The 12526-nt window shown below is 34.1% G+C and overlaps 1 protein-coding gene across 1 annotated transcript in view; it reads right to left on the reverse strand.

Moving 5' to 3' along the window:
* The window catches only part of Foxo (forkhead box, sub-group O), a 391681-nt gene that overhangs the window by 252028 nt on the left and 127127 nt on the right, over positions 1-12526 (reverse strand). The gene's annotated exons all lie outside the window — the stretch shown is intronic.

The raw sequence follows: 12526 nt of genomic DNA on the forward strand, positions 1-12526 counted from the left end.
TATTAAAAAATTTGAATCATTCTGAAAAAATTATTTTTAGTTGCAGGTGTCAATTAGAATCATTTTTAGTCAATACACATAACCCCGAAATCCTACTCACTTTCGAGAAAAAAATTCCTTACCGAAAATATAATTTCTGGCCAGAAAGGTCAGCCTAAAATTTCATGCGAATCTTTAAAACATCATAACTCCTGAACGGATTGAACGATTTTAATGTTTCAAAAAGCAAACAACGCGTATTTTAATAGAGAATACGTATACATTCCAAAAATATTCGAAAAGTTGCTCCTAAACTCCGTAAAGTGAGAAAAACCTCATAAAAATTGTCTAATTTTCAAACAGCCATAACTCCTACAATAGTGAATATATTTGAATGAAACTTTTTCATGAAGTAAAGCTCATGGGTATCTACAAAAAAGTATTAGACAACTTTTCTGTGGAGCGTCAAATAAAATTACTAAAAATCAAAAACGAATTTTTAAGAAAAATCGACAAGGGGGTAGGTGCCTAAATTTTTTGGCGAAATTTAAAAGTTTCAAATTGTTCTGGAAAAATTATTTTCGGTTGCAGGTGACAATTACAATCATTTTTGGTCAATAAACATACCCTTGAAATCCTAACCATTTTCGAGAAAAAAATTCCTTACCGAAAATATCATTTCTGTCCAGAAATGTCAGCCTAAAATTTCATGCGAATCTTTAAAACGTCATAACTTCTGAACGGATTGAACGATTTTAACGTTTAAAAAAGCAAACTACGCGTATTTTGATAGAGAATATGTACAAATCGCAAAAATATTCGTAAAGTTGGTCCTTGACACCACAAAATGAGAAAAACTCCATAAAAATGGTCCAATTTTCAAACAGCCATAACTCCTGCAATATTGAATATATTTCAACGAAACTTTTTTCTGAAGTAGAGCTCATGGGTACCTACAAAAAAGTATTAGACAACTTTACTGTAGAGCGTCAAACAAAATTACTAAAAATAAAAAACGAATTTTAAAGAAAAATCGATAGGGGGGAAGGTGCCTAAATTTGTTGATAAAATTAAAACATTTCGAATCGTTCTAAAAAAATTATTTTCACTTGCGGGGGCCAATTATAATCATTTTTGGTGAATAGACATACCCCCGAAATCCTATCCGCTTTCTAGAAAAAAATTCGAGAATGTATGAAATTTTTCGACAAAATTAAAACATTTCGAATCGTTCTAAAAAAATTATTTGCTGCTGCGGGAGGGAGCCAATTACAATAATTTTTGGTGAATAGACATATCCCCAAAATCTTATCTTGTTTCGAGAAAAAAATTCATTACCGAAAATATAATGTCTGATCATGAATGAATGATTCCCCTGAAATTTCATGTATTTCAAATCGTTCTGGAAAAATTATTTTCGGTTGCGGGGGCAATTACAATCATTTTTGGTCATTAGACGTACCCTCGAAATCGTGCTCATTTTCGTGAAAAAAATTCAGTACTTGCAGAACTTTAAACGTTAATAACTTTTTAACGAAACCTCCATCAACAAAATAGTCTTCTTGATTTTCGTTTTATCGATTTTGGTCTCTAGAATCTCCCATTAAAATTTTTCCCAGGAGTAGCCGAACACCCTGTTTGACCAAAATGACTAGAAAATATTAAGTCTATAAAATAGCAATACTCTCTAGGTTTCCAAACTAGTAATTACTAGAATTAAAAAGTACTAAAACTAAATTATATAAAAGTGAAAATAGTTCGTAAAAGACTTCTGTTTTGATGTTTGAGGAAAGAATGGGGGTGTTGGAGCTCGAACTGTGAAAGAAGCTTCCTTGAACGTACGACTGCACGTATTATCTTTGATCGCGAGCAATAAAAGCGAACCTTTCTCAAAGCATTTAATAACCGCGGATGAGAAATGGATTTTATGCGACGATCCATGGTGGAAACGTTTCTGGACTGATAAAGAAGAACCACTATAACGATGTCCCAAACCAGGTTTACATTCTCGTAAAGTTCTGCGTTTCGTGGGATCATCGAGACATTCTGTATTTTGAATTGCTGCCAAGTAATGAAACTATCACGTCTGATATGTACCGGTAATAGAAAAATCACCGAAACAATGGGTGTAAAGACGACCCGGATTATTGAATAGAAACGAAAGGATTTTTTTTTATAGTGTCAACGCTGGACTAGATATATACAGCCAGTTTAACAAATTTTACATTACGATTCTTTTGTAAAATAGGAAATTTTTAATTATCAAAACACCGTATGGCATCGTAAACGATATAAACAATTATTTATTTAGCGAATGTAAAATGTTAACGTCTCGATCGCGTTTGAAATCGAACGAAACGAAATTCATTTTCGAGTCCTGCGATTTTACATTCGTTCGAATGGAATTTCAGTCGAGAATTGAAGGTAATTTCGTCGACGACGGTGGTTACTATTTTACTTGTCGACGTTCTGCATAGTTAATTCAGAGCCGACTAATACCTCAACGTTTCTCGTCGCGCGTGACGAGTTTCTTGTCGCTCCGCTATACGCTAATTGCTCGTCGGACGTATTTCTTAATTACAATCCGTCCGATAAAGGTGAATAGTCTACGAAAGCGGATACCTACGCACGCCGCTGTGAACTTTCGATGGTAGTTGAAATAATGGCGGGTTCAATGCATGTTAAATAGTTCCGTTTGTCACTTCGATTTTGCGTGCACTCCGTCGGCGAAAATACGGCGCAACGTTACGTTATTTAAATGGAATCGATTTCGAGACCGAAATCGGTATTCGAACCCCAAGAATCCACGGAGTGGCTGTTAATTCTCCGCTTAATTAGATTTATTTTTATCCCGATACCGTTCGAAAGAACAAAAAAAAAAAGAAAAAAAACGAAGCATCTAATTGTATTAACGTCTGGAGCGGAGTGGTGACACTTTCTCATTAAAATTTAGCACTCGGTTGGCGAGAATGGCCCCGATTCATAGGTAATAGTTCGTTTATATGCAAATACGATGGGCACGGCGGCGAACGGTACACGAAAATGGCCTGCGCAAATACGTATGGAAGTATACAAATCGTAAAATTGCATCCGCGATAATAATCACGAAATACGCACAAGTTACGTTGATCGAAATTACAAAAAAAAAAAGGCAGAAATAAAGCGAATCGCGACGAGAAAATTTTTGATTTTTCGTCGAGCAATCACGATCGTCGATCGTTTATCGCGCGCACGATCGTCGAAAAATATCGATCTCGAAGAGTGAAACCAAGGCGGTCGCGACTTATCTATATCGATAAAGACGATTGTGTCTCGACGCGTTATTATTAACGGACGGGTCGTTATTATTATTATTATTATTTAGTACAAAAGATGTAATAAGTAGGGGACTATGGATTTTACATTAAACATTATCGTTTGTAAAATTTTAACAAAATAAATTAATTTGCAATACGTTGCAAGGATAATTTTAGACTTTCTAATGATTGTTTTATTAAATCAGTTTTAGTGTGTACAAAATTAGACTTAATATTTTCTAGTCATTTTGGTTATACAGGGTGTTCGGCCACCCTTGGGAAAAATTTTAATGGGAGATTCTAGAGGCCAAAATAAGACAAAAATCAAGAATATCAATTTCTTGACTGAGGCTTCATTAAAAAGTTACTAAAAAATTAAATTAAAAAATTACAAATCCATCTGAAAAAATTATTTTTGGTTGCGGGGTTCAATTATAATCATTTTTGATGAATACACATACCCCCGAAATCCTAGGCATTTCCGAGAAAAAAATTCTTTTCCGAAAATCTAATGTGAGGCCAGAAATGCTTCCCTGAAATTTCATGCGAACCTTTAAAATATCATAACTCCTGAACGAATTGGGGGATTTTAATGTTTCAATCGGCAAATAACGCGTACTTTAGCGTAGAATACGTATAAATTCCAAAAATATTAGGAAACTTGTTCCTTGACTCCGCAAAATGAGAAAAATCCTATAAAAATGATCCAATTTTCAAATATTCATAACTCCTACAATACTAAAGGTATCTGATTGAAATTTTTTTCTTAAGCAGAGCCTATGGGTACCTACAAAAAAGTACTCGAAAACTTTTCTATAGAGCGTCAAACAAATTTATTAAAAATGAAAAACAAATTTTTAAGGAAAATCGACAGGGGGGTAGCTGCTGAATTTTTCGGCGATAAAAAAAATTTCAAATCATTTTGGAAAAATTATTTTTAGTTGCAGGTGACAATTACAATCATTTTTGGTCAATACACATAACCCCGAAATTCTACTCACTTTCGAGAAAAAAATTCATTACCGAAAATCTAATATAAGGCCAGAAATGGTGCCCCGAATTTTCATGCAAATCTTTAAAACGTCATAACTCTTGAACGGATTGGACGATTTTAATGTTTAAAAAAGCAAACTACGCGTATTTTGGTGAAGAATATGTACAAATCGCAAAAATATTCGAAAAGTTGGTCCTTAACACCGCAAAATGAAAAAAACACCAAAAAAATGGTCCAATTTTCAAACAGTCATAACTCCTACAATTGTGAATATATTTGAATGAAACTTTTTTCTGTAGTAGAGCTCATGGGTACCTACAAAAAAGTATTAGACAACTTTTCTGTAGATTGTCAAACAAAATTACTAAAAATCAAAAACGGATTTTTAAGAAAAATCGACAGGGGGTGCTGCTGAATTTTTCGGCGAAAAAAAAAATTCCAAATTGTTTTAGAAAAATTATTTTCGGTTGCGGGGGTCAATTACAATCATTTCTGGTCATTAGACGTATCCTCGAAATCCTACCCACTTTCGAAAAAAAAATTCAATATAGGCGGAACTTTAAACTTTAATAACTTTTTGACGAAGCCTCCATCAACAAATTAGTATTCTTGATTTTCGTCTTATTTTGGCCTCTAGAATCTCTCATTAAAATTTTTCCCAGGCGTAGCCGAACACTCTGTATGTTTTGCAATAAAGAGACCAAATTATGCTGCCATGTTCTAGGATAAGTCTTGTCAAAGCACAATATAGGATTTTCAGTAAATTAAGTTTATTAAAGTATCTGGAAACTCTATGAATAAGTCCCAGGGAGCAATGATTATGTGAAATAATTTTTTCATAATGAACTTTGAAAGATAACTTATCAGAGAAAGGTATACCGAGATCTTTAACATGATTATGCGAGTTTAGTACGGTACCATTTAGAGTACAATTATGAACTATATTATTTTTCTTATTTACTAAACTTAACAATATGGCACTTATCTAGATTGAGAGACAATTTATTTAATGAGCACTAATTTTGGAGCCTGTAAAGATCATCTTGAATTGATTGAGCACTTTAGTGATTATAAACACATTTATATATCTTAAGATCATTGGCACATAACAAAAATTGAGTATTGGAATACCTTAGAAATGTCATTGATATAGAGGGTGTCCCAGCATCGGTGGTACAAGCGGAAAGGAGGTGATTTAAAATAAAAAATAAAATTTTTTCGTTTGTGGTTTCGTTGTCGAGAAAATCAACTGTGAATATTTACAGAATTTAAATGAAAATAAGGCACGTGATCAACTTATTAAATTAACTTAATTAATACAAAAATTGTTGAAAAATGCTCATTGTGCTATATACACAACTGTACTTTCTGAATGATATTTGTATGAACATACATTCTAATATATTCTCACTCTTTAATTCTTCAAATACCAAATGATTCTCACTTTTAATTGAGAAAGGCTTAAAATATTCTTATACACTTTTGTTTTAACATGACCCTAGGATAAAAATCAAGAAGTATCAAATCTGGAGGCCATGATTAGTCAAAACCAAAGATGATAACATACTAACAATAACACGACAAATAAAATTGCGATACATGCTCAGGAGGTTTTGTCGACACGAGTGTATAGAAGAGCAGAAAACACAATAAAAGTCTGCATTGAAATCTGCCCGACATAGTTAAATGTACACGTACTCCGTGAATATTCAAAATCAATTTTTCCAACAATAAAGTGTCAAATGAACAAATTTCATTCTTTAATTTTGCTTTGTTTTTTCATGTAGAATAATCCCCGTTTTGATTGTACCACTGATGCTGGGACCCGCTGCATATTATAAATAGAAAAGGTCTCAAATGTGAACCTTGCGGAACACCAGACGTAACGTTAATTTCTCTCGAGTAACTATTATTGAATTTAACTATTCGAATTATGCGGGTTATTTTCTTTGTCGGTTGTTCCCGTCAGCGGGCACGAAAATTCCGTTTCGTAACAACCTGGACGCGCCGTCCAGCCGTGACAGGTCGACCTCGTAACCTACTATGAAATTCATAATACTATTTATTGCACTTTTATCGTCACGACGGGAACGCGATGGTGCATATTTTATTGTTTCGGTGACCGCAGAGAGATGAGCACGCATTGTGGCCCTAGGCGGCTCTCCAGCCGCATGATTAAACGCCCGTCGCGATCGGTGGTTAACGTTTTAGATCTGGAAATCTGTCGATTAGCTTTCCTGATTTCGCCGGACAACGCTTACTGCCCAGTAATTTGTACCCCATTACGCGCCCCGACGTTTGCATTATTAATCGCGTAATAAGTCGAAAGTCTGTATACACTTACGGATAGATCGTGCCATTCGTATACGAGGCATCGTGACGCGCGCTCTGCATTAATAATATTGGACGGCTCGCAACAGCAACCGTGCACCGATAATTCTGCAGGAAAAGAGGTCGATTAATCGGCCCAACGTGGACGTCTATCGATGTAAATACAGCCTCTCTTTGCCTTTGATAGCAATTCTTACAAACGTAGCAAGGAGCAACACTGAATGCCAGGGTGGACGTTAATCACTCTTGGTCAAAAATTTCTTTCAGAACTTTGAAGAAGCGTATTTTTCTTGTATCTTCTTAACTTATGAATATTTATTAGTAATCGTTATGGTTAATTCCAAGTTGTAGTATTAATGATTGCTCCTAGTCTTAAATTTTGGTTTCAGGGAATTGTAAATGTTAGTTGGGCTTTTGTAATTTTCTGTTTTACGTGCATTTTTATTATATATGATGGATTATTTAAATCGATCCATTCGAGTAACTTTATTGTAGTCAAATGGTCGTCCGGGAAGTGGAAACTTACTTGCATTATAATTGCCACGTTTAGAATATAAAGACAATTTTCCAAGCCTTAAACTTAAAAGAATATTTGTCTGTGATAGAAATAATATTGACAAATGATAATGAAAATTTAACTTTGAAAGCGTATTTCTCTTGATTTATATTATCTATGAATATTCATTTGTAATCGTTGTAGTTAATTCCAAGTTGCAGTATTTTAACCTATGAATATTTATTTATAATCGTTATGGTTAATTCCAAGTTGTAGTATTCAAAGTAATTGAAAGAAGGAGAGGATTTGTTTATCGTTTTACTTCATTTAATGAATGCCCCTAGTCTTAAATTTTGGATTCAGGGAATTGTAAATGTTACTTGGGCTTATGTAATTTTCAGTTTTATGTTATTTTTATCATACAGGCAAAATAAGACGAAAATCAAGAATATCAATTTCTTGATTGAAGCTTCAATAAAAAGTTACTAAAAAATTAAATTAAAAGATTTTAAATCATACTAAAAAAATTATGTTCAGTTACAGGAGTCAATTACAATCATTTTTGGTGAATAAACCTACCCCTGAAATTCTACCCACTTCCGAGAAAAAAATTCGAATAGGTACTGAAAATTTTTGGACGAAATTAAAAAATTTCGAATCATACTAAAAAAATTATGTTTAGTTACAGGGGTCAATTACAAGCATTTTTGATGAATAGACGTACCCCCCAAAACCTATCCATTTTCGAGAAAAAAAATCGGGTAAGTGCTGAAATTTTTCGGCGAAATTAAAAAGTTTTAAATCATACTAAAAAAATTATATTTAGTTACAGAGGGCAATTACAGTCGTTTTTGGTCAACAGACATACCCTCGAAATCCTAACCACTTTCGAGAAAAAAATTCTTTACCGAAATTCTAATATGAGACCAGAAATGCTTACTTGAAATTTCATGCGAATCTTTAAAACATCATAACTTCTGAACGGATTGGACGATTTTAATGTTCAAAAAGCTAAACGACGCGTATTTTAGTGTAGAATATGTAGTAATTATAAAAATGTTCGAAAAGTTGTTCCTTGACCCCGTAATATTAGAAAAATCCCATAAAAATGGTCCAATTTTCAAACAGCCATAACTCCTACAATAGTGAATATATTTCAATGAAACTTTTTTCTGAAGTAGAGCTCATGGGTACCTACAAAAAAGTATTAGACAACTTTTCTGTAGGGCCTCAAACAAAATTGCTATAAACAAAAAAGGAATTTTTAACAAAAATCGACTGGGGGTAGGTGCCTAAATTTTTCGGCGAAATTGAAAAGTTTCAAATCGTTCTGGAAAAATTATGTTTGGTTGCAGGGATCAATTATAATCATTTTTGGTCAATAGACATACCCTCGAAATCCTATCCACTTTCGAGAAAAAAATTCCTTACCGAAAATATAATTTCTGGCCAGAAATATCTGCTCAAATTTTCATGCGAATCTTTAAAACGTCATAACTTCTGAACGGATTGGACGATTTTAATGTTTAAAAAAGCAAACTACGCGTTTTTGTGTGGAGAATATGTACAAATCGCAAAAATATTCGAAAAGCTGGTCCTTGACACCGCAAAATGAGAAAAACACCAAAAAAATGGTCCAATTTTCTAACGGCCATAACTTATGGAATAGTGAATATATTGGATTGAAATTTTGGAAGGAAGTAGAGTTCATAGATACCTACAAAAAAGTATTAGACAACTTTTTTGTAGGGCGTTAAATAAAATTATCAAAAATGAAAAACTAATTTTTAAGAAAAATCGACAGGGGGGTAGGTGCCTAAATTTTTCGGCGAAACTAAAAAATTTCAGATCGTTCTAAAAAAATTATTTTCGGTTATGGGGGTCAATTACAATCATTTTTGGTGGATAGACATACCCCCGAAATCCTATCCACTTTCTCAAAAAAAATTCGAGAAGGTGTGGAATTTTTCGACAAAATTAAAAAATTTCAAATCATAATGAAAAAATTATTTTTGGTTACAGGGGTCAATTACAAGCATTTTTGGTCAATAGACATATCATCGAAATCCTCCGCATTTTCGAGAAAAAAATTCAGTACGTGCCGAACTTGAAACGTTAATAACTTTTGACGAAGCCTCCATCAACAAATTGGTATTCTTAATTTTCGTCTTATTTTGGGTTCTAGAAATTGTACTTCTATTTAAAAATATTTATTAATATTTCTAAAATAGCACAATATAATTATGTCTGAAATTGACGTGAATCACCTATACTTTAACAATTTTAGCTCAAATTCGGCACAGATTCCCGTTTTCCAATCACTCTAAAATTTTGCACATGTTATTTTCTCTTAAAATGTTATAATTCAAGAGAGTAGGACCGAACAAAATCGTAAGTCGAATAATAAGGGCCGCCCTAATATGTACTATATTTCGCTACTTCAGACGCTGCATTGTATAGTATTCTAAATATAACAATGCAAATCACACTCACGTTATTGTTTTACACACAAGGAATTATAATTTCACTAAAAAATATCAGTGGACTCTAACGCGAAGTCAAAAATTTCGCACAGAATATTTTTTCACCAAGCGTCACAATCTGTGGAGGTGCGTCAAAAAGTAATCAAAAGTCGAGAAATAAGGACCACCCTACTCCCCCTACACCAAGTTACGATTACACTAAATTTAAAGATTACAATTCTTCCAAAATGTGAAAATGCATGAGCAGTGCACGTTTCGACGCGCGTAAAGTATGGGCCAGCGTCTTCCCAGGAATAAATATTCAAACGAAGGATCGCTACGATTTCTCCCACGTTTGCGAAACGTGAGAGCGCGGCTGACCGGATTAATCTCGAAACTAGTCCTCGCGGTAGCCCGGCGCCAGGAAATCCTTTATGCAAAAATCCCCCGTCCATTCATCGTCCCCTCCGGGTCCAAAGCGTCAACCGAGAGACATTTTCGACGGATACAACGCGGAAAGGGTGCGCCGCGTGGGAGTACGGGAAAGGACAGCGTCAAGAAAAGGCAGTGACGATCGCGCGGCTCTTAATCGATCCTTCGCGATCTGACATCTGTCGACTCCGCATACCTAACCCCCGATCCCAACCCTTTTTCCACGCCTTTCCCGCAAAACCTGATCTGCATTTTTACCGGGGGAGGACAGCCATCTGGCCGATTTCCCTATTGTCGCGGCCAGCTGACCGATCTACGAAAGGATTCCACTTTCTATCGAAACGAATCGCCGTTCTACGCTGCTCCTAGATAGCCCGCAGAGGCTCGAACGCTTGTTGCAAATCGGCAGATGCGATACGCGACAATGCAAACCCCAGGGATGGATTGCACAACGATGACTAATGCAAACGTTCGACGGATTTTAGGATTCTATCTGTCAATGACGTCACCCGACAGGAGCGCGGGCGGTTACTTTGCGAATTTCGACAACGATAGCCCTGACGTATCGTTGGGAAAATCATACATCAATGTCTTTCGCATAATCGAGTCGCGCACGGATTAAGATAAACGCTGAATGAATGGATGACGGCGCTTCCAAGCGGAGAAGAGTCTATCGCGAAGAAGCGAGAGATCATCCTGTTACGTGGACTAATTGCCAACTCGCGAGGATCGCTGGACCAGGATGAATAGCCAATTAATAGAAATTATGCACCTGTGTGGCGCGCTATCGCCACGAAGTCGAATAATTGCGAGAATTGCGTAAGGAATAGGTAAAAACTAAGAAAAACTAAGTTGGTCGTCTGATGACGTAATGCAATGTTTCTCGCTTCCTTGCGAAGCTGTTATTGTTATATGTTAAGGAAACTTTGATAAAAAGAAATTTGTGCAACGATCATTCGTGTTTAACACATTCAGTTTCTTTTTCAAATTATGGAAACATAGAAATATTCGATAATTTAATGGTGAATTTGTTATTTTACAAGCATTAGGGTTCTTCCATTATGAACAATATTGCAACTCGTAAGTTCAAAGTAACGGTCACCGGTGACCACCGTGGCCATCAACGTGTTGAATTCGTATTTTAAAAGAACAAAAATTCTCAGTGCATAAAAATAAAAATAGAAATGCTTTAAATATACCGTTCGAAGTAATTGCAATAATTCAAGATCATATTTTCGAGTCGTCTTAACACATTAATCGTCAGTTTTTCATGTACACAAATATCCTCAACATTTGTTTAAATTGTAGAAACAGAAATATTCGATAAGTCGTGAATTTGTTATTTTATAGTAATTCAAATTAAAGTAGCGTTATTTACAATCTTACAAGTATTCTTCCATTGTGAACAATATTGCAACACGTAAGTTCAAAGTGACGGTCACCGGTGGCCATCGTGGCACACAACGTGTTAACATCGTTTTGAACTCGCTATCAGATTCGAGTATATACGAAAATCACCGAAGATAAGAAATACGTTAATCTTCTTTGTTTTACACGCGATGGGCATGTACATCGATACTTTCGTGAGAAGAATCCATTATAATAAATTATGCCTCGTCTTAAAATTCATCTCGGAACTCTACATATATTAGGTTGTGTAATAAGTTCGATCGCGTTAACGGCAACGCTTCATTACCTTATTATAAACTTTGATGGCATAAACAGACAATTAACAATAATTCAAGATATTGTTATATAATAAAGATATTGTTCACAACTGGATAAATTAAAAGTAATTAGACAAAAGAAATGACCATCACTCGTATTTAGAAAAATAGTTGTTTTCCGCCACAACAGGACAGAAATTATTCTAGCTTAATTAGAATATTTAACCCTAATCATTCGTCAGACCTTGCCTCGTATGATTTTTACTTATTTCATACATTAAGTAATTCTTTTAATTAAAAATACCAAAGAAATAAATACACGTATATCTAGATTTTCAAATAAATTAAACGATGAGTTTTATTTTAATGAAATATTTAGAAACGAAACAATATCATTAATCAAATAAATTCTATATAAAATTAACAGCATTTATTAATATTCTTATAAAGAAAACGTAGAAAGAAATTCAATAGTATAAAAGAAATAAATACACGTATATCTGGAGTTTATAATAAATTAAACGATGAGTTTTATTTTAAAAAAATATTTAGAAACAGAACAATATTATTAATCAAATAAATTCTATATAAAATTGATAGCATTTAATATCCTTATAAAAAAAACGTAGAAAATTTATTTTACGGTTACAAACGATGGCGACTTCTACAAAAATACAGTGTCGTGCAAAATTTCGCAGTTACATTTTTTTTTGGTTACCATTAGGACAAAATGTCAAAATAAATAGTAAATCAAACGAGACGAAATGAAGTCAGAAAAAGATCTTTTTTATGCAAGTGTTTATAAACTTTTATGAATTTTTGCAATGTAGAGTCGATGGACTGTATATCTTTGCATTTTTTCGAAATAT

This window comes from Colletes latitarsis, chromosome 11, assembly GCF_051014445.1.
Source record: "Colletes latitarsis isolate SP2378_abdomen chromosome 11, iyColLati1, whole genome shotgun sequence".
Lineage (NCBI taxonomy): Eukaryota > Metazoa > Arthropoda > Insecta > Hymenoptera > Colletidae > Colletes > Colletes latitarsis.